Consider the following 25,245-nt stretch of genomic DNA (forward strand, 5'->3'; position numbering starts at 1 on the left):
CTTTTAGATTACAAGTACGTGTATATGTAAGTCACTTGTTTTGAACTCAAAATGATCTTTTTCTAGGAATGTAATAATATATTTAGAGGTTACTGTTCCTAGTTAAAAGTCAAACACTAACAAAGGATAAAAACAGGAGTTCAATAGTAGGAAACTGGAAGAATCCTTGACAAAAGGAGTTTCATCAGTGGATGAAGAAGAGTATCACCTGTGAAGGATAAATATGAGATGAGGTTTGGAGAAATTCCATTGGTAAAGATTCTACCTCATAAGCAATAATTTCTGGGCAGGAACAGCTCTTGGAATTCTGGGTTTTTTAAAGCAGAAGGAGAAATGAAGACATTTGTACAAATTAGATGTCACCATCAGTATACATAGTTGAATTTCTAAGCCACACTGTATAAAAGTACTATAATATTATTTTCTACATATCATGTATTCATAAAATAAAATCATATTCCATAGGAAGTGAATAATAAAAATCGGCTAAATTAAATCAAATTAAGCCCCATTCAAACTGTATTGTCCATATGTTATGTGTAAGATATTTTGCAAGACTTGGGTTGCAGAGATGGTGTAGACCACCTATGCTTTTAAAAAGCTTATTTAAAAAATTTAAAATATGTAGCACAGTAATAATAGAAATAATAACAATGAATAATTTTAATGTAGATGAGAGTTAATTGAGTTATCTAAGGCATTGGAGAATCACAGGATCTGATTTTTTTTTTCTTAATTGAAGTATAGTTGATTTACAATGTTGTATTTTGGGGATACAGCAAAGTGATTCAGTTATACATATATAAATATATATTCTTGAGAGAAATTGCTTCAAGATGGCAGAGTAGAAGGACGTGCGCTCACTCGGTTCTGTGAGAGCACCGAAATCACAACTAACTGCTGAACAATCATTTATAGGAAGACACTGGAACTCACCAAGAAAGATATCCTACATCCAAAGACAAAGGAGAAGCCACAATGAGATGGTAGGAGGGACGCAATCACAATAAGATCAAATCCCATAACTGCTGGGTGAGTGACTCACAAACTGGAGAACACTTATACTACAGAAGTCCACCCACTGGAGTGAAGGTTCTGAGCCCCACGTCAGGCTTCCCAACCTGGGCGTCTGGCAACTGGAGGAGGAATTCCTAGAGAATCAGACTGTGAAGGCTAATGGGATTTGACTGAAGGACTTTCAACTGGGGGAAACACAGACTCCACTCTTGGAGGGCACACACAAAGTAGTGTGTGCATCAGGACCCAGGGGAAGAAGTGACCCCATAGGAGACTGAACCAGACCTACTTGCTAGTGTTGGAGGGTTTCCTGCAGAGGCAGGGGGTGGCTGTGGCTCACCGCAGGGACAAGGACACTGGCAGCAGAAGTTCTGGGAAGTACTCCTTGGCGTGAGCCCTCCCAGAGTCCACCATTAGCCTCACCAAAGAGCAGGGTAGGCTCCATTGCTGGGTTGCCTCAGGCCAAACAACTAACAGGGAGGGAACCCAGCACCATCCCTCAGCAGACAAGTGGATTAAAGTTTTACTGAGCTCTGCCCACCAGAGCAACACCCAGTGCTACCCACCACTAGTCTCTCCCATCAGGAAGCTTGTAAAAGCCTCTTAGATAGCCTCATCCACCAGACGGCAGGTAGCAGAAGCAAGAAGAACTACAATCCTGCAGCCTGTGGAATGAAAACCACATTCACAGAAAGATACACAAAATGAAAAGGCAGTGGACTATGTACCAGATGAAGGAACAAGATAAAACCCCAGAAAAGTAACTAAATGAAGTGGAGATAGGCAATCTTCCAGAAAAAGAATTCAGAATAATGTTAGTGAAGATGATCCAGGACCTCAGAAAAAGAATGGAGGCAAAGATTGAGAAGATGCAAGAAATGTTTAACAAAGCCCTAGAAGAATTAAAGAACAAACAAACAGAGATGAACAATACAATAACTACTACAAGCAACTCTATGCCAATAAAATGGACAACCTGGAAGAAATGGACAAATTCTTAGAAATGTATAACCCTCCAAGACTGAACCAGGAAAAAATAGAAAACATGAGAACAATCACAAGTAATGAAATTGAAACTATGATTAAAAATCTTCCAACAAACAAAAGTCCAGGCAAGATGGTTTCACAGGTGAACTCTATCAAATGTTTAGAGAAGAGCTAACACCCATCCTTCTCAAACTCTTCCCAAAAATTGCAGAGTAAGGAGCACTCTCAAACTCATTCTACAAGGCCATCATCACCCTGATACCAAAACCAGACAGAGATACTACAAAAAAAGAAACTTACAGACCAGTATCACTGATAAATATAGATGCAGAAATCCTCAACAAAACACTAGCAAACAGAATCCAACAACACATTAAAAGGATCATACATCATGATCAAGTGGGATTTATCCCAGGGATGCAAGGATTCTTCAATATATGCAAATCAATCAATGTGATACACCATATTAACAAATTGAAGAATAAAAACCCTATGATCATCTCAATAGATTCAGAAAAAGCTTTTGACAAAATTCAACACCCATTTATGATAAAAACTCTCCAGATTGTGGGCATAGAGGGAACCTCCCTCAACATAATAAAGGCCATATACAACAAACCCACAGCAAACATCATTCTCATGGTGAAAAATTTAAAGCGTTTCCTCTAAGATCAGGAACAAGAGAAGGATGTCCACTCTCATCACTATTATTCAACATAGTATTAGAAGTCCTAGCCACAGCAATCAGAGAAGAAAAAGAAATAAAAGGAATCCAAATTGGAAAAGAAGAAGTAAAACTGTCACTGTTTGCAGATGACATGATACTCTACATAGATAATCCTAAAGATGCCACCGGAAAACTACTAGAGCTAATCAAGGAATTTAGTAATGTAGCAGGATACAAAATTAATGCACAGAAATCTCTTGCATTCCTATATGCTAACAACGAAAAATCAGAAAAAGAAATTAAGGAAACAATCCCATTCACCATTGCGACAAAAAGAACGAAATACCTAGGAATAAACCTACCTAAGGAGGTAAAAACCTTTACTCAGAAAACTATAAGACACGGATGAAAGAAATCAAAGATGACACAAACAGATGGAGAGATATACCATGTTCTTGGATTGGAAGACTCAATACTGTGAAAATGACTCTACTACCCAAAACAGTCTACAGATTCAATGCAATCTCTATCAAATTACCAATGGCATTTTTCATTGATCATCTTAAAATTTTTATGCAGACAAAAAAGACCCCGAATAGCCAAAGCAATCTTGAGAAAGAAAAACGGAGCTGGAGGAATCAGGCTCCCTGTCTTCAGACTATACTACAAAGCTACAGTAATGAAGACAGTATGGTACTGGCACAAAAACAAATATAGATCAGTGGAACAGGATAGAAAGTCCAGAGATAAACCCACACACCAGTGGTCACCTAATCTTTGACAAAGGAGGCAAGAAATTACAATGGAGTAAAGACAGTCTCTTCAATAAGTGATGCTGGGAAAACTGGACAGCTACATGCAAAAGAATGAAATTAGAGCACTCCCTAGCAGCATACATAAAAATAAACCCAAAATGGATTAAAGACCTAAATGTAAGAGTGGACACTATAAAACTCTTAGAGGAAAATATAGGAAGAACACTCTGTGACATAAATCACAGCAAGACCCTTTTTGACCCACCTCCTAGAGTAATGGAAATAAAAACAAAAATAAACTAATGGGACCTAATGAAACTTAAAAGGTTTTGCACAGCAAAGGAAACCATAAACAAGACAAAAAGACAACCTTCAGAATGGGAGAAAATATTCGCAAATGAAGCAACTGACAAAGGATTAATGTTCAAAACATATAAACAGCTCATGCAGCTCAATATTAAAAAAACAAACAACCCAGTCAAAAAATGGGCAGAAAATCTAAATAGACATTTCTCCAAAGAAGACATACAGATGGCCAAGAGACACATGAAAGGATGCTCAACATCACTATTTATTAGAGAATTGCAGATCAAAACTACAGTGAAGTGTCACCTTACACTGGTTAGAATGGGCATCTTCAGGAAATCTACAAACAAATGCTGGAGAGGGTGTGGAGAAAAGGGAACCCTCTTACCCTCTTGCACTGTTGGTGGGAATGTAAATTGATACAGCCACTATGGAGAACAGTATGGAGGTCCCTTAAAAAACTAGAAATAGAATTACCATATGACCCAGCAGTCCCACTACTGGGCATATACCCTGAGAAAACCATAATTCAGAAAGACACATGCACCCCAATGTTCATTGCAGCACTATTTACAATAGCCAGGTCATTGAAGCAACCTAAATGCCCATCAACAGATGAATGGATAAAGAAGTTGTGGTACATATATACAATTACTCAGCCATAAAAAGGAATGAAATTGGGTCATTTGCAAAGACGTGGATGGTCCTAGAGACTGTCACACAGAGTGTAGTAAGTCAGAAATGGGAAACAAATATCGTATATTGATGTATATATGTGGAATCTAGAAAAATGGTACAGATTAACTGGTTTGCAAGGCAGAAATAGAGACACAGATGTAGAGAACAAACGTATGGACACCAAGGGGTGGAAGTGACGGGAGCGGGTGGAGGTGGTGGGATGAATTGGGAGATTGGGATTGACATATATACACTAATATGTATAAAATAGATAATTTATAAAAACCTGTTGTTTAAATAATAAAGTAAAATAAAATAAATATATATTCTTTTTTGTATTCTTTTTTTTTTTTTTGTGGTACGCGGGCCTCTTACTGTTGTGGCCTCTCCTGTTGCAGAGCACAGGCTCTGGACGTGCAGGCTCAGTTGCCGTGGCTCATGGGCCCAGCCGCTCTGCAGCATGTGGGATCTTCCCGGACTGGGGCACGAACCCGTGTCCCCTGCATCAGCAGGCAGACTGTCAACCACTGCGCCACCAGGGAAGCCCTGTATTCTTTTTTATTATGGTTTATTACAGAATACTGAGTAGAGTTCCCTGTGCTATACAGTATGACCTTGTAGTTTATCTATCTTATACATAGTAGTTTGTATCTGCTAATCACAGACTTCTAATTTATCCCTCCTCACTCTCTTTCCCCTTTGGTAACCATAAGTTCATTTTCTATGTCTGTGAGTCTGTTTCTGTTTTGTAAATAAGTTCATTTATTTGTGAATCGTATTTTAGATTCCACATATAAGTGATTTTATATGATATTTGTCTTTGTCTGACTTACTTCACTTAGTATGATAATCTCTAGGTCCATCCGTGGTGCTACAAATGGCATTATTTCATCTTTTTTATGGCTGAGTAATATTCCATATTTTGTGTGTGTGTGTGTGTGTGTGTGTGTTTGTATATAAAACATCTTTTTCATATATATATATATATATATATATATACATATACATACACAGTATATACACCACATATATATATATACTACATTTTCTTTATCCATTCATCTACTGATGGACATTTAAGTTGCTTCTATGTCTTGGCTTTTGTAAATAGTACCGCAGTGAACGTTGAGTTGCATGTATCTTTTTGAATTAAAGTTTTCTCCAGATATATGCCCAGGCGTGGGTTGCAGGATCATACATTAACTCTATCTGGATCTGATTTCTAAGTAGGAAGTTGACCATATGGTGGGCGGAGAAAAGTTTAAGAAGTGGCAGATTATAAAAAGCTAAGATATGGGTGAGCATCTTGAGTACTGGGAACTATAAGTAATTTTCTAAGAGGGTCATATTAAGAAAATGAACTGGAAATGTTATTCTGATTAACAAGTGTCTTGTATGTTGAAGTGCATAGACTTTTTTGTGGTTAATGCGGCATCGTTGAAGGGTATTAAACGTGAAAGTCACAGTACTAGAATTTCCTTTAACAGAAATCTATCTGGAACAGCATGGCACGAGAAGAGGAGATAGTCAGTAATCATCTAAGAGAGAGTGTGAGTGCTTGGACTAAGACAGTGGTAATGTTTGGAAAAGAAAGAGGAGATTCCAGAAATATTTAATTACAGAATTTAGTAATAGGAATTCAAGAGGAAGTCTTAATTTTGAAAGAAAAAATATTTTTTGAGTAAACTAGGTTAGGTATGCTTGCAGTTTACATGCAAATTGGTGTAAACGATGACTTGCACAGGGTTTAAATTTGCATTCACTCAGCTGCTAAATCAGTGAACAAGTAGTGCAAAGGATACTCTTGAGCTCAAAGATACCATTGAGTAGATGCAACTTCCCCTATTTTTCATGAAGGTTTACCTAAAGTATAGTAATTTAATTCTATGGATTTAAAAATTTCAACAATCTCAAATGAATTTAAGAATCTAACAGTTAGAATACACCAGAATCCCAGGCTTGATGACTTTTGTATGAGTGACTGGAAGGAAAGAAGAAGTGAGTACTTAGTGACATAACTCCTTAGCATATAAGGAAATTTTTGCTGACCTAGGGCAACACACTTCTGCATTTGATTTCTCACTGAGTCATAAGCCTGTGGCAAGCCTAACTTGCCTACTATGTGGAGGAAAATGCAGTACCACATAAGACATATTTTAATAAGTTTAGCTGGAGGCATTTTTCCATTATTAGGCAGAGAAAAAATAAACATGAAGCTTCTCTGTATAATTTCTCTGTAATCCCACATGTTCCACATTAGAGCACATCTAGTACATAATAATATAGTTGTCATATATTAAACTTCCCTTCCTTTCTATGAAATATTTTGTGGCAGCATTGCAGAACAGGTGTGCCTCACATCACACACTACTGAACTGGAATATTCAAAGGGCACATAAATTACCAGAAGTTATTGTATAATGAGAAGAGACAAGGAAAGTATCATAGGGAAGAATTCAAGTCACATCAGTGGTGGGTGATGGTAACACAGAATTTCAGTTACTCCCACATTCATGGTAATAAGAATTGATAAATGACTTAGGAAGGCCAGCTATCTATGGAGACAATACAGGGCTGATTCTTTACCCAGTTCAATAGAAAATCAACATGATCTGTCCTGCTAGCAAAGTCAGAGCAAACATGTTAACAACAGAGAGGGTAGTAAGAAATGTGTGATGTGAGGAGATAAAGTCAGATATGAAATAGTCTTCATTGCAAAAAGAAACAGAATCAACTGATGAGTACTTTTGAGAACTGGCTTGGGAAAAGATTGCATTAAAAAAATCAAGTATTACAGTTATTCTCCATGTGGCACCTAAAATTTGAATGCAATTAAAGAAGAGAATAATAATACAGTATAATTCTAATTAAATCCAATTGTCAAAAATGACAACTGCAAGACTTGCATCAGTCAAGTTACGAGCAGCTTCAAGGACATTAAGTACATTTGTGTGTGTGTGTGTGTATGTGTGTGTGTGTGTGTGGATTTTTTTAGAGCAGGATAGAGAAGGTGGAAAGAAATTCTTTCAATTTAAAAGCTATCAAATATTACATAAAAAAACAGAGGATAAATAAGTTTCAAAAATGAGTTTAGCAGAATGTTGTTCTTAGAATTTTTATATTGGACTTTTTTCTAACAAATGAGAAAATAGCTCCAAACACCTTACTTTCTTATTTAAGTAGAAAAGGGCATCATTGGCTTTCAAATTCTTCACACTGTGGAGTTTTTGAGAATCTGTTTGTATTACAAATTTTCAATGGAATGCAGAACAATTTTCTAGTTTTCATTTCCAGACAGTTGCCCCAAATGCCTTTTTTTTTGAATACTTATTGGGGGTATCTACTGTGAAAGATTTCAAGATAGACTACTACTCCTGCTATCACAAAAAATGTTATAAGTGTGAAAAACTGTCCAAAGAAATATAAATCCAGTTTTATTAAAGTATAGAAAAAGGGCTCATACCCATCTGGAAGTAGGAGATTCTTTCAATGGTACGTGTTGCTTGAATGGTGAAGGATGGGTAAAATTGTGATAGATTGAACTGAGGTTTAGGAGAGAGTATTTTATTAGAGGAAGCTATATGAATAAAAGACAGAAAAGATTATATATTAATAGAAGCATGTTTAAGAAATTAAGTTTGATTAAAGGATAGGTTACATATAAAAGCATGTGAATTAGTAAGAATTGAATTTGAAAAGGTAATGACCACACTATTTAACGATTTAGCAATGTTGGCTTTTATTCATGACAGGAAAATAAGAGAAAAGAAAGTAGAAATTAACTATTGAATAGCTATCAAGTGCTTCATGTGTTTTGATTATATCATCCTCACAGCTGTAAAGTGGGTTATTGAAAGTGAGTCGTATGTTAGTTGCCCAATGGAATATACTTTGCAAGGAACATAGATGGCATCAAAAGCCCCACGGCTAATTTCAAATCACAACTTCCGTGGAGAGTCGGAGCTAAAATATTTAAGATCAGTGGAAATATGATTATATTTTGTGTGCAGTTTTCAAAGTGGCCCTATGAAAGGGGACAGTAGTCCTTGGAGTCTTTAAAAGGGGACAGTGGTCTATTTGGATTCTTCCTTCCTTTTTTGAAATCAGTCATATTTCTTTGTACTCACATGTCATATTTAGCTAAAAAGAATTAGGTTGCTAAATAAAATCTTACTGTCAATATTCTTATTTTGTCACACACCTACAAGCTCTAGATATTTCATTTTATTACTAATTTTCTTCTCAGTCCAGGGCAAATCCCTTTTCCATTGAAGTGAGCTTCTTTAGGTCATACTTTCCCTTTCTCTGAGTGTGAAAAGGAAGATTTAAAATGATCAAGTCTTAAAATCGTGAAGGTGGATTTTTTTTTCCTAATAAGGAGGAGGTAACTTCTGACTATCCCATTAAATGGGGATATTTTCCTTTTTTTCAGTGTTCTTTTGAGTAGGAAATATATTTGTTCAGAGGCTTTCTAGCATTTCCCAAGGAACAGCTGCCACTTAGTAATTTATGTAACTTTCCTGATTTAAAGATTATGCTCACTATCCAATATCCAAAGAACAATGATAATAAATTGTATACAGTATAACCTGGTTTTAAAAGACTTACACATCTCCATAAATTGTATTAAAACATGTATCCTAAAGGCAACATTTAATTTATTAAAATTTGATGTTCACTCTATAATTATCCATACATGCTTGGTGATAACACAAAAATGCAAGTACAAGTTCAGAGTTCCTAGCTTAATTTAGAATGGAATGCCATTTTAGTTAACATAGATCCAGCAAATGCTTGCACTGCTCCACTGCTTCCTTAAACTAGAATGAATTGGTTGATAGTTATGAACTTCCATCTTTTTTTCCCCAGCTTTATTGAGATACAATTGACATATAACATTGTGTAAATTTAAGGTGCGCAGTGTGATGATTTGGTAACATACATATTGTGAAATATCTACCACAATAAGATGAGTTAACACAGCCTTTATCTCACATGATTACCATCTTGTTGTTATGGTGAGAACATTAAAACTCTACTCTCATTCCCACTTACAGGTGTATAATATAATCTAGTTGCTGTGCTGTACATTAGATCTCTGGAACTTAACCCTCTTAAAACTGAGAGTTTGTACCTTTCAACCAGCATCTCCCTGTTTCCCCCACCTCTCAGCTCCTGGCAACCACCCTTCTACTCTCTGTTTCTGAGTTTGATGTTTTTTAGATTCCACATTTAAGTGAGATCATACAGTATTTGTCTTTCTCTGTCTGACTTTTTCACTTAGTATAGTACCCTTAAGGTCCATTCATGTTGTCACAAATGGCAAGATTTCATTTTATTTTATGGCTGAATAATACTCCTATATATATAACATTTTCTGTATCCATTCATCTGTCAATGGATACTTAGGTTGGTTCCACATCTTGGCTGTTGTGAATATGCTGCAATGAACATGAGAGTGCAGTTATCTCTTCTGAATCCTGATGTCATCTTCTTCAAATATATATCCAGAAGTTGGATTGCTGGATCATATGGTAGTTCTATATTTAATTTTTTGAGGAAGCTCCATACTGTTTTCCATGGTGGCTGTGCCATTTACATTCCCACCAGCAGTGAACAGGATTTCCTGCTCTCCACATCCTTGCCAGAATTTATCTTGTTTTTTTTTTGTTGTTGTTGTTGTTAATAGCCATTCTAATAGGTGTGAGATGATTTCTCACTGTGGTTTTGATTTGCATTTCACTAATGATTATATTGAGCCCCTTTTCACGTACCTGTTGGCTATTCATATGTCTTCTTTGGAAAACTATCTGTTCAAGTTCTCTGCCCATTTTTAGTCAGTTGTTTTGTTTTGTATTGAGTTGTATGAATTCCTTATATATTTTGGATATTAATTTGTCAGGTAGATGATTTGCAAATATTTTCTTTTATTCTATAGGTTGTCTTTTCGTTCTGTTGATTGTTTTATTTGTTGGGCAGAAGCTTTTAATTTGACATAGTCTCATTTGTTTTTTGCTTTTGTTGTCTGTGCTTTTGGTTTATATTTTAAAAAATCATTACCAAGACCAGTGTTAAAGAGTTTTTCCCTATGTTGTCTTCTATAAGTTTTGCGGTTTCAGATCTTACATTTAAGTCCTTAATCCACTTCCAGTTAATTTTTGTGTATGGTGTGAGATGGTGCTCTAGTTTCATTCTTTTGCATGTGGGTATCCAGTTTTCCTAACATGATTTATTGAAGACACTACCCTTTTCCATTAAGTATTCTTGGCTCCCTTGTCGGATATTAGTTGATCATACATGTGTGGGTTTATTTCTGGACTCTCAATTCTGTTCCATTTGTCCATGTGTCTGTTTTATGCCAGTACCATGCTGTTTTAATGACTATAGCTTTATAATATAGTTTGAAATCAGGATGTGTGATGCTCCACGTTTGTTATTTCTCAAGATTGCTTTAGCTATTTGGGTCTTTTATGGTTTCATACAAACTTTAGAATCATTTTCTCTGTTTCTGTGAAAATTGCCATTGGGATTATGATAGGGATTGCACTGACTCTGTAGATGGCTTTGAGTGTTGTGCACATTTTAACAATATTAAATCCTCCTGTTCAGGAACATGGGCTATCTCTCCATTTATTTGTGTCTCCTTCAGTTTCTTTCATCAATGTCTTATAGTTTTCACTGTATAGATGTTTTACCTGCTTAGTTAAATTTACTCCTAAATATTTTATTTTCTAAGCTATTATAAATGAGATTGCTTTCTTTATTGCTTATTTCAGGTAGTTTATTATTAGTATATAGAAAGGCAACTGATTTTTGTATATTGATTTTTTTATCCTGAAACTTTACTGAATTTATTAGTTCTCATAGTTTTTTGTTTGTTTTTTTTAAAATTTATTTTCCTTGACTAATTGCTCTGGCCAGGACTTCCAGTACTATATTGAAAAGGAATAGTGATAGTGGTCACCCTTATCTTGATCCTGACCTTAGAGGGGGAGTTTTCAACCTTTCACTCTTGAGTATGATATTAGCCATGGGTTTGTCACATATGGCCTTTATTATGTTGAGGGATGAACTTTCATTTCTTAAAGAAAGAAATCTCATTCAATAACACTGAATATTCCTGTTGAGATCCTGATGCATCCTTGACCATTTGAACCTTCTTGTTAGATATTTTTATGCTCTTTATGCAGGCCAGGACGTGATGAAACACTGGGTAGTGTTAAATCCCAGATAAAAATAAATTGCCTAAATTTATTTAAATCACAATCAAGTATCTCAAATTTTCCTGGAGAAAAAAACACTTCTTATGGTTGGTAATAAAAATTTTACATATTTCTGTTATATATAAAAGAGAGAAAAATGTTTTATATACAGATAAGTAAATAATTAATTGGAAACTCCTAAGGGCATAAGGGTATCTGTCAAAAAAAGATGGAATTTTTATAAAACACAAAAAGCATGCATGTTAGCCAACATGAAGCAATGAATGTTAGTGATAGAAAAGGAGAGTGCTGAATAGGCAGAGAAGTTTGAATAGCTAACCAAACTCAGGATACTCTATTGATTTTTGGTCTGAAGGTATAGGCATTCTGACTTTGACCCTCTCAGATAGTCATGTGTGAGGGACCCCCATTTAGATATAATGCAATAGATTAAAACCTATAATAATGTGTTAATGTTAAATACATTAAATGTCTTTTCTTGGGAATATCATTTTAATTAATTTTGAATGTTTCTGTCTAGCTCAAAAGAAATATTATGCACATTTAGCATTAAATACACAATTATAAAGTAAACAGACAGGTGTTCTGTAAAGCACAAATTGTTTTTCCTTCATATTTTGATATAGCAAACCTCCCATTTTCCAATTTAAATAGAATCTATTATTTAAAAATATAGTTCAGTCTCACCCAGTTTTCCCAGTGTGTCATATATGTTATTTTCATAATCATCTTTATAAAATCTTTATTATGTATCAGATGAAAAATGTTCTTTTCATTCATAACACATTAAGCCATGTGGCAAAGTAACAACGATATTTTAAATTTGAAAAATCATGTATACTTTGAATTATATTCTATAACCAAATTGTAGTTTACATATTAAATCACTTGAAAATTTACAAAGTGCTTTATACTATTGTCTCATTAAAGATTGATAGAAAACTATTATAGTGAGCTACAGTAGAAGGTCTTGATATTCACAGAGTCTGTTATTCTTCTATTTATAACTTCGCTGAAACCCCATTTCTCATATCCAGGTAACTTACCACAGCATATTGTAGCAATGTAGACATGCTGAAATAGTCCATGTACATCTTGGGAGGTTATACACATCTAACAAGTAGTGAAAATAAGTACCAGTAGATGTTAAATGTGTGTGGCTATTGACATTAAATATACTTAGTGATTTATTTCATTAATCATTAGCTCTGTTCATGGTGACTTGTGTTTGTTAAATTAAAACATCCTTCAAAACTTTGGAGTTAGATCGACGTCATAACTAAAGCAGTGGAATGATGAGTCAGAGTGGAGATTAGATACCACACAACATCATATGGTTAGGCAAGCAAGTAGAGGTTCCAACAGCAGGGATTAGGGGCACACCCAGAGGTCCCCATGGGTGAGGCAGGCATTAGGAGCAGTTGGCAGAGAGATAGGAGTAGAAAACCAATAGGAAGTGTAAGGTAAAGTTGAACTCTATTCCTACAGGTAATTCAGACTCTGGAAAATCAGGTAAGACATGAATCAGCTTTAAATTTACTAGTTTAAGTCACATTATATACTAAAAGGGTTACCCTCAAAATACAGAATGGGATTAACCTAGAATAGATTGCTAAATGTGCCTGGCTCTGAAGTTTAGAGAATTGCAGGTATTAGAAATAATCAGATAATTCACTCAAGCAGCTCTTTTCCTGGAGCCTACCCAACAGGGATACTTCTTCTTCTCAAGAAGATTTTGTGTCATATAAGAAGATTGAAAAAGATCCTTGGAAAATAAGTGTATAAAACCACATTCATTTCATAGTACTTAATACCTTTAATATAATGAGCATTAATATATGTCCATTCATTCATTCATTCATTCATCATTCATTATTTCTCCAAGTGAATTTATACAATGTGTCAGACACTCTTTTCTGCTCTGGAGAAACTGCAGTGAAAAAAAAGCAAATCTTTCTTTTTCTCTTGTGGAATGTATGTTTCAGTAAGACATCATAAAAATTATAGATACATAAGTAAATAGAGAGTCGTAGAATACACGCTATGAAAAAATATCAAGAAGACTAAAGAGTAAATAGTGAAGAGAGTGATGTCGGTGGAGTGTTTGTGCTATTTCATAATGTTTTGCATAGGACAGTCAGGGGGTGCATGTCAGAGAAGGCCATATTTGAGTTGAGTTTTGAATTAAGGAAAGGAGCAAGGCTTGTATATACAGTGAGAAGAAGGGATAATAAACACAGGGGCCCTGGACTGAGAACATTTGCCAGTATTTGAGGAAATAGCAGAGGTCTGTCTGGCTGAATCAGTGCAGTGAGCAGATGACTGATATGACACAAAATCACACAGGTTGTGTGGTCAGATCATGGAGACCTTGTAAATTATGAGGGAAGCTTTGAATTATATTTTATGTGAAGTAGGAAGCCATTTTAAGTTTTAGTGAAAGTACTGCATGACTTGACTTACATTTTATTTGGATCAATCTGGCTGATAGGTGGAAATAAACCATAGGAGAGTAAGAAGGAAGCAAGAAGAGCAGTTCAGAAGCTATCAGTGTGTTAAATAAATGCTATTGTACTCAAGCACCAGATAATTCCCACATGTAGCTGTGGTTTCCAGAAAGAAAAAATATATTCACTAACCTATTGTATTCCCAGATGATATCACATGAATCATGTTTAAAAATATGAATAATTTAATTTATGCAGCACCACTAAGAGCTGTATGTATTTCAAGCTCCACTTTACAAGTGGAAAATGGAGTCTGAGAGAACTTCCTAAAACTCATGATCCAATTAGAATTGCTATAGAGAAAGGTAGTGGTTAAAACATGCATAAGCTTGGAGTCATACAGACATAGGTTCAAGGCCTGCATCTGACACATACCAGCAGGGTCAAGTCACATTAAGTCTCTACGCTTTCTGTTTCCTTTATGTTTTCTGGAAGGTGGACTTAAATAAAATATTTACTCCAGTGGGTGGATGTTAAGGTTAAATGAGATGATGTATATAAAATGCTTATTACCTTGTGTGGAATATAGTAAGTGCTCAAATTTAGCTATTATCATTATTTTTAATCTCAAAAGTCATCTTTAACATTAAATTCAAAGTTTTCAACAGTCTGACAGCTGGTTCAAGATAAAGCTACACCATCAAATCATATGTCTGGCTCAGAGCCATTGGAGTCTAGCCTTGCCTTGACACAGGGACATCTCCCTTTTTAAGTGGTCTATATTTTTTCTTCTGGACCCCTGGATCCCTCCTTATATACTGGCATCATCCAGATTCTTTGCAGTAGAAAATTTCTTCCTTCTGGTTACCAAAATCCTCTGCTTTAAAAACTAAGGATTAAATGGGACACATTACATAAATGTAAAAAATTATGGTTTACAATCTCTCTGGAAAGACCAACACTACCACCATAGTCAAATAAAATTTTAAGTGTGTTCTTACATCTAGAGCACAATTCTGTAGACAGGATACCCACAGCAAAGCAGTATACATAAAGGACCCATACATTCTCTTATTTTTGGATTTAGCAAGACATGCACTGTAATCTCATTAGAAAGTAAAATAGGCTTAATTACTTAGCTCAGATCAAAGAATATAAGCAGCAAAGAATCTAATTAAAATTAATAATATAATGGGTAACTTTAATACCTAAGCTAGGGCATTTCATCTTAATTTAAACTCAGCTCTCAAATTCATAAGAAGGTCCCATCATTGTCACTGATTGTTAATGAAATCTGATAAACCTGTGGCAAATCCTTCCTGTGTATTTGTTGCCCAATTCTAAGTAATAGCTTTAACTCCGTTCTACAAAGAGAGGTCAGAAGGTTCACTGTGCTACATCTTTATATTGAATTTCTTTAGCTTCCCATCTCTTATTTTATCCTGATTAATATTCTTCAGATGTTACTGAGTAGTGCAAATTATATATAAAATGTACACAGCCACAGGCCATATTTATATTGAGTGGGAGCAGTGCCTAAGTTAATCAAGAACTCTCATAGATGCCTCTAAATCCCAGTTAAGGTACATTTACAGAGTACTATTTATTTTAATGTTTGTACTAAATTGATCCCCCAGTACAGTCCAAGATATATATTAACATTATTTTGTTGACAATATGTAAAGAAAAAAATCTAGTTAATTTATGGACGTACAATCTCCACAGTTAACTTCCATGTGTGAGTGTGTGTGCATGTGTACACGTGTACATCATAGGAATTACACATACAGGCCAAAGTGGACCAACCTTTTACCTTGATTAGGTGAGGCAAGCCTGAGTCAATCCTTTAACTTTCAGGCAAAATGACATATTTCCATCAACTATTATCATTGCCTTAAACATCTTTCCAGAAAGATAAATCAAAACATTTTACCATTAAACATATATATTGATTATGAGCCTCATCCTTATTTAACCAAAGCTTTTAAAGGTAATTTGATGCCTAAACACCAGCAATTGGGTCTGCAGTCAAAATACATAAGAGCTCAATAGGATTATGTAGCCCCTTAAAATGTCAAGCGCAGTTTTGGGAGAATAAGCATAATCAGATACAGTCATCCAGGTAGGAACAAAGTTACAGTTAACAGACGAAGAGCCACAGTGATGGCTTAGATGAGAGCCAAAGAGGGAAGAAGCTTTGAAAAGAAAATGGGGTTTAAGAAAAGGTTGCAAGTATGGAGCAGCTGGGGATATTCTCCTACAACCCTCTTTTGGAAGTTCTGTAATTATGTTCTGATGGGCTTTCCTTCATGCATTTTATGAAGCCAAATGTATTAAATCTTAGTCTCTCAGTGTACAGAAGTCTGACTAAAGAGACCAGATTTCCAACACATGGCAGAGAAGAGAAAATAAATCATTATATTGGTGAATTATTTTGCATAAAAATATTTTCTGTAAAAGTCTGATTAAGCTCCATTAAGAAAACTAAACTTGCTTGAACTGATTGGCTCATACATCAAAGTGATTGAAATGTGTGGTTATACACAGCAGGGTAATTGTATTATTGTAGAGAAAATTCATGTAGTCAATAGACTTCTGGTAGTGGTGCTTAAAATTAAGCACTCCCTGATTGTTCTACCTGGTGTATACATCTCCCTGAGAGTGTACATAATCAAACACTTCCACTCATAGAGCGTTGAGCCACAATATTATCTTGCCCTTGGGAATGTTACTCTTGATGCTAAAGCAGTTGGTTTCTGTGTTACCATAGTGGCTCTGTGTCCATACAGCAGGAGACATTTTTGGTACCTGTTGAATTCGGCACTTTCTTGCCTACTGCATATTAAATCAAACAAACTAAAGAAAAATATTTATTTAATTGAGTTATAGATGAACATTTTAATTGTGAAAGTTCCTTGATTTTGAGATGGAAGGGAGAGAGAGAGAGAATTGAACACATTGGACAGATTGAACAGGATGATCTGATTAAATTCCTCACATGCCAAAAAAGAAAAAAAAAGAAATACAAGACTGATGACCGCTAAAGAAAATTCTGTACTTCTATAGAATTAAATGTTGTTGGGAGAATTCAAAGGTAGGAAACTGTCATTGTTGTCTTGAAACATTTACCACGGAGATGAATTAGTCTGCAGCGTAGAGTACATAAAAATGCAAATGTATTTTCAGGGAGATGGACATTTATTATGTTATTTTTATGGAATATATTGTGACATCTCTATTTTGAAAAAAAATGCATTTGGCTGCATGTGGTTAATAATGAAGAATGGAGAAAAATAACTGAATAATCCCAAGGCACAAAACACATAATCTTATTTTGATTGGCTTATCATGACTGAATATCAAGAACACTTTAAATTAATCAAATAAGTTGTAACCTTCAGCTTCCTTAATACCTCAACTTGGCCTTTGTGTCATCTTTGATAATATATTTGAGTAATTGAAAACATTTTTGTCATTCATATTTTACCACATAAAATAATTGTAGAGGTCAGCTATTTTATATATCTTACACAGATACTAGATACCCAGAACATCAAAACATGTTAATAGAAAAGATTATTCATCAGGTTTCTATGAACAGTGGTTCTTCATAATTGCTTTGAATGCTAGCTATGTTATAGAGTGCCATGGAATCATGAACCTAATTCAAATCAAACCAGTTTTTGAAAACTGATTATATTCAAGGCTTTATACCAGTAATTTCAGGGAAACGAAAAAAGAAGACACAACAATTTCTACTCTCAGAAAGCTTAGGATATAACCTGTTAAATGAATACGTGAGATTTCCTGAGGAAAGGGAAAGATAGGACTTCTTTCTGTCTCACAGATAGGGCTAGCTTAAGTAAGTCTCCATGGAGAGACACCACTTAACTGAGTTGACGTTGATTGTTAGGAGTTTGACAAACAAAGGAAGAGGAAAAACATACCAAATATAGGAGTTTTTAAAAAGACAATGGGATAGAAAAATGAAGAGTGTTCTCGAGAAATTGTCACTCTTTGAGGTTAGTTGGAGCCTAGCTGGGGAGGGAGGAATAGGTGAGTAGCAAGAAGGGGGAGCAGATCATGGAAGATCTTTTATTTATTTATTTATTTATTTATTTTTGGCTGTGTTGGGTCTTCATTTCTGTGCGAGGGCTTTCTCTAGTTGTGGCAAGTGGGGGCCACTCTTCATCGCAGCACGCGGGCCTCTCACTGTTGCGGCCTCTCTTGTTGTGGAGCACAGGCTCCGGACGCACAGGCTCAGCGGCCATGGCTTACTAGGCCCAGCCGCTCCGTGGCATGTGGGATCCTCCCAGACCAGGGCTCGAATTCGTGTCCCCTGCATTAGCAGGCAGATTCTCAACCACTGCGCCACCAGGGAAGCCCCTCATGGAAGATCTTGATTGCCATGCTGAAGAGATTGGACTCTATGCTACAGACCTCAATGTTTCATTAAACAGCACAGTGACTACCAGTAGGGTTCTGGAGGCAGACAATGGTTTTTCAAATCCCCAACCCTAACAAGTACCTACTTAGGTAGGTACCAAGTATCTAGGTAGTCTTAAAAAAGATATATAACCTTCCTGGGGCCGTTTATCCATCTCAAATATTGAGATGATAATGGTACCAATGTGTTGTTTTGAAATTCATTGTAATTAAATCGGCTAAATAGCTTAGAACACTGCCCGACACATAGTGAATGTTATATACAATAATGCTAGCCATCATTAGCCTTGAACCAGAAAGTGATGCACAAGACACATTTGGCAAGGTGAAGTATGGGAAATGTTACAGATATAATTCTTATTGGATTACTCTTCTGGAAGATTCACTGTGCTACTAATAATCACTTCCAGCATGCCAACTCTGCTAGGTCACTTGTGGTCACTAGCATGGATTACTCCTGCTGAGAACACTGATTTAAAGAGTTAGGTATGCATTTTAAAAGTTATAATTTCTAATTCTTAATAAGAAATGTTTATTTCCAGACAAATATTCAAGGAGTTTGTGGATAAAACCAGAAGCAAATACCACAATCACTGAGAGTTTAAAAGCAAACAAAACTTAAAATGACTTTTTTTAACCATTCCAAATAGAGATAATTATATATTTTTTTTATACCTCTCCAAATTTTACTTTGTTTGAAAAAAGATTTTCTTTTTTCCTAAAGAAATACTATTTTATTCTCCCTCTGTTCAGGTTTTCTTTGGTTCTCACTTTGCTAGGAATTCATCTAGCTGTAAGGTGACTCATACTTTTTATTTAAAATGCTCAGCACATCCTGATTCTTTTTTTATTCTACATTAATAAGATATGCTGAAGAAGGAAAGAGTAAATATTAAAGCATATAAGACAATTTTGAAAAATTGTAAAATGCAATAAGTTTTAATCGTAGCCCGAAAACCTACTTAAGTCAAAGAAAATAAAATGTCACTTTAAAAAACATGATAGTTGAAGCAATGGGAATAGTTAAGAATGCTGGGAAGAGCACACCAAGTAAGAATATAATAGAATTATGGCTAAAATGCTGGGAAACCCCAAAGTTTCAGAGTTGAAATAAAAATAACACTTTTATTGAGCACTTACTATGTGCCAGGTACTGTAATAAATGCTCTACATGAATTATGTTACTTAATCCTAATAATCACACCATGGAATATTTACTGTTCTCCCAATTTTACAGATGAGTAAAATGAGGTATAGTAATTTGTACTCTTACATAGCCAGAAAGTGATAGAGTGATGATTTGAACCAAGGAAGGCTAATTTGGAAAACATAGTTTACTAAATTATTACACTGAAGAAGATTACTTAATAAAGAAAAATGAGAAGGAATCAGAATATTTGCTCTTATTACCTGTTGCTGTGTAGCAAACTACTCCAAAACTTAGAAGAATAAAACAATGACACTTACTTTGCTCATAAATTGGGAATCTGGACAGGGTTCAGTAAGGACAGCTTGTCTTTGTTTCACTCATCAACTAGAGCAACGTGAAATCTAGAGGCTGGAATCATCTGTAGGCTTGCTGACTCGTACCTGGTGGTTGATGATGACTGCTGGCTGGTACCTTAGCTTGGGTTTTTGGCTGGAATGCCTAAATGTGGTTTCTTCACGTGGACTTGGCTTCCTCACAACATAATGGCTGGATGCAAGGGTGATCATCTCAAGAGAGAGAGCCAGATGGAAATTGTATTACATTTTATGAATTAGCCTTGGAAGTGAAGTAGCATCACTTTTGCTACATTCTGCATATTAGGGTGGCCAAACAGCTTACCTCATTTCAAGTAAAGAAGAAATAGACTTACCTGCTTGGTGTGGTAGTGGCAAGGTTCTAGAAGAGCATGGACTGGAATTATTGCTGAGGCAATGTTTGGAAATAGCAATCTGCCATAATGTTAGAGGTGAATGAAGAGAGTGAGGCACTAAAGTTTCCAAAAGAAGAGAAAGTTGTGTTCGATATTAGGAAGAGCTAGAGTTTGATAATAATGGAAATCAGTGGTGATAACTGATGGGTGATAGTGACAAAGTCAGTTTTCCAAATATATGGAAAGGTCACAGTGACTTACAAAGTGCATGGGAAAGAAGAATATGACCAGTGGAATCATGCATACTCTGGCTCCCATCAATTTCTCTGGCGTTATCTCATATTCCACAGCTGGCTGTGCTCCAGGCACAATGGCTTTTCACCAAGCTGTTGTGTTGGTTTGCTCCCTCCATCCACACAATCTTTGCACATAGTGTTTCAACTGCTTGGGAGGCAATCTCCACCTTTGTATACCTGGTGTAATCCTACTCCTTATACTGATTTCACTCATTCACTTTATCAAAGAATTGTCCCTTTGCCACACCAAGCCAAGTGTTGCATATTATTCTTTCCTTCAAAATAGTTATCTTTGTTTGTAAATATTTATTTTTTTCTGCCATTATTTGATTACTATTTGTCTCCTTTACAAGATCTATGAGTCAAGGAATATATCTGTTCTTGCTCATCCCAAGAACCAAGTAGAATGCATGAATCTTATTGTGCTGTCTTCAAATAGTTATTAAATGTGTTTATGAAACACTTTTTGAAAGCGTCCATATGAAAGGAAAGAAACTGGTAGTATTGAGAGGAAAATATAGGATCAAGGAAATTCACTAGACAAATGATAAAACTATTTTAAACCATCCTGAGAAAGAATTAATTTAGTCATATCATTAGTATTAGGATAAGCCAACATTTGTAAAAATACACCCAAAAGGTATATTGGCTCGAACAGAAAGAAGTATATTTCTTGCTCAGTTATAATAAAAGGCAAATTCCAGGCAGGCAGGAGGGGGTTCTGTCCCATGCAGTTATTCAGCAACCTATGATGATGTCTTTGTATTGTCTATGACACATAATTTTCATGATCACTCTGTTTGTTATCTCCATATGACTCAGTCCAAAAGAGGAATAAGTGTGAGGACTGCATGATGTGGGTTTTTCCTAAACCGGGTTTAAGAATGGCAGCCATCACTTACCCTCACAGTGAGCTAGAATCCTGTCAAATTACTGTAACTGACCACAAGAGCCTGAGAAATGGGGGCTAGTAATGTGCTCAGGAAGAAGGGAAAATCCAGTCATGGAGACGAGTCACTGTATCTGCTACAACATCATACAGCAATATCTTGAATTATTATGGCTTAGAAGTCTATCAGAATACCTTTCGAGAAAGCTGAAGAAGTTTGCTGATACATAATTACTAAAGCAAATGTTATTAATCATTTTTATAAGTTGTATGATAAAGCAGAATAGAAATATATCTAAAGCTGAAATTTTGGGTTGGATGGCAGGAAACAATTCTTTAGGTGATTACTGAAGTATTTAGAAAAAAGTGTCCTCTTTTGCAGTTACCCACGCAAAGGCCAGAATGTCTTCTCTGAAAGCCTAACGTGACTTCTTGGCCTGATTATTCAGAAATTCCATGTACTATTCATCAATTATGTAAGAAAAAAGAAAAAGGATGTTCAAATGATCATTTAATGATGCAGCTTCAAAGGGGGCTACAGGGAACGGGAAAACTAAAATCATTAGACTCCCAAGATCATAATTATAGACCTGATTTTTTTTTTTTTTTTTTTTAGCAGTACGCGGGCCTCTCACTGCTGTGGCCTCTCCCGTTGCGGAGCACACGCTCCGGACACGCAGGCTCAGTGGCCATAGCTCACGGGCCCAGCCGCTCTGCAGCATGTGGGATCTTCCCAGACAGGGGCACGAACCCGTGTCCCCTGCATTCGCAGGCAGACTCTCAACCACTGTGCCACCAGGGAAGCCCTATAGACCTGATATTTGAGCAGGGAATTTCCAGACTTGAAAAAGATTTTTAAAAATCTGAGTATGAAGGAAACTGAATAAGAAAGGAAAAATATCACTCATTTCTTTTTTTCACCTCAAATATTCTTTTATAGAATTAAATCTTAAACATTATTAAAGTATATAAAATGTCCTATTAAATATAACTACTTTATATATCTATAGGGTGTGACTATCTTATACAAGAAATTGCATTTTAAAATCCTGACAGAAGCATTGTAAACTATTTCTACCAGTTCCTTTTCCCTTTATGTTCAGGGACCAATTATTTCTCAAAAGTGGACTGAGCACTTGCAGTAGACATGGCTCAGTTAAACTTGGTGCGAGGAAACTGTATCAGTCAGGGTTATAATGAAAAGCAGGTGACACACATAAAAGGAGTAAGGAGAATTTAATGATGATACTATTTACTAAAGTGTAGGTAGGACTAAAGAAGCTGAGAAAGGGCTAGCAAAGGTGAGGAGGGGAAAGGAGACAGAGTGGTTTTCTTGACTCAGTCAGAGCTGTTGTTGTAAGAAAGGGGCTTCCCAACTAGAGGAGTGCAGCCTCCGTCTACCCTCTGCCTTGCAAGGATTGGGGCACAGATAACTTAACCTCTCTCTACTATCCCACACTGGTTTCCTGCCAGTATAACCTTCCATTGGCCAAACCAAACTAAAAGCCAGAGAGCCAGGTAGCCTGATGATGAAATCCATAGAATTCAGTTTTCTGGGGCAATGCATAATGTGAGGAATAGTGGAAAATATACCTAAGAGGACAAACAGAATATTTAGAACTTTTGTCAGAGAGAGGTTAATAGTGTATGTAACAAAGCAAATGCATTTTTATATTCCTGAAATCTACATTTTGTTCAATAAGTATGTGATATTTGTTTTCTTTAAACGGAAATTTGAAAATTTCAAAGAGAAAGGATTGAATCTTTATAAGATCTCCTTATCAAAAATAAATAAGGGTTTTTGGAGTGTGTTGTTTGAGCAATTGCCTGATCATGATGTGGTAGAACAGCATAGGAGAGGCCAAGTCCGAGAGCCAAGAGCTTTGATGAAACATGAGTCTCTCTGTACTCCATGTTCACTGAGAGGAAGAGGGAAGAAGAAGAGTCAGAATGAGGACCTGGAAGAGATAGAATGTTCAAGTCTGGCAGAGAGTATTGGCAGAATAATGGTCAAGGTACCCAGACTGATGATCAGCGTCTAGAATTTCTAACCCTGCAGCATTGTCACTTGAAGCTTAATTAGCATCAGTCTGCTTGGGAATGGCCATAACTCAGGATTATATACATGCACATGTTCAGAGGAGAGAATTGTTGGTGGATCAAGCAAAGAAGATGAGAGATCTTGGCAGGCAGGCAGAGCTCAAAAGAATCTGGCAAAGGGCAGTGATGAAGGAAGCCCATGACATTGTTGATTGACCATTAGACAGGTCCATCATGGTAGCTTGATTAATATCATGCAGATGGTAGATGGATGAGTAGAAAGTCCATTCCAGATATTTTGGTCTCAAATAAACATTCTTTCCGTTGTAGCATTTAGCCTACAGCAAACAAGAAATAAAGATATCATCAGTTAAAATGAATCATTCTTTAACAAGTCTGGAAGTTTTTCCTAGCAACTGAATCCTTCTATTTCAACCAAAGCAACAATATATTTGTAATGTACAGTTGTAGAGCTAATGTTACAGTTATAGTAGATCACAACACATCTCCTTGCAAAGTTAAACACTTTCATGATAGACTCAGACATTTGGTCTTTGAGATGTCTAATGACTATACTACCCAAGGCAATCTACAGATTCAGTGTAATCCATATCAAATTACCAATGGCATTTTTCACAGAATTAGGACAGAAAATTTTGCAATGTGTATGGAAACACAAAAGACCCTGAGTAGCCAAAGCAATCTTGAGAACGAAAAATGGAGCTGGAGGAATCAGGCTCCCTGTCTTCAGACTATACTACAAAGCTACAGTAATCAAGACAGTGTGATGCTGGCACAAAAACAGAAGTATAGATCAATGGAACAGGATAGAAAGTCCAGAGATAAACCCACACACCTATGGTCACCTAATCTATTACAAAGGAGGCAAGAAATTACAATGGAGAAAAGACAGTCTCTTCAATAAGTGGTGCTGGGAAAACTGGATAGCTATATATAAAAGAATAAAATTAGAATGCTCCCTGGCACCATACACAAAAATAAACTGAAAATGGATTAAAGACCTAAATGTAAGGCCAGACACTATAAAACTCTTAGAGGAAAACATGGGCAGAACACTCTCTGACATAAATAGCAGCAAGATCTTTTTTGATCCACCTCCTAAAGTAATGAAAATAAAAACAAACACACACACAAAAAAATGGGACCTAATTAAACTTAAACGCTTTGGCATAGCAAAGAAACCCATAAACGAGATAAAAAGACAACTCTCAGAATGGGAGAAAATATTTGCAAATGAAGCAACTGACAAAGGATTAATCTCCAAAATATATAAATAGCTCATGCAGCTCAATATCAAAAAAAAACCCCAATCAAAAAATGCATGGAAGACCTAAATAGACATTTCTCCAAAGAAGACATACAGATGGCCAAGAGGCACATAAAAAGATGCTCAGCATCACTAATCATTAGAGAAATGCAGATCAAAACTACAATGAGGTATCACCTTACACCAGTCAGAATGGCCATCAGTCAAAAAATCTACAAACAGTAAATGCTGGAGAGGGTGTGGAGAAAAGGGAACCCTCTTGCACTGTTGGTGGGAATGTAAATTGATACAGCTACTACGGAGAACAGTATGGAGTTTCCTTAAAAAACTAAAAATAGAACTACCAT

The sequence above is a fragment of the Mesoplodon mirus genome (genome assembly GCF_964341445.2).
Source record: "Mesoplodon mirus genome assembly, chromosome: 1".
Lineage (NCBI taxonomy): Eukaryota > Metazoa > Chordata > Mammalia > Artiodactyla > Ziphiidae > Mesoplodon > Mesoplodon mirus.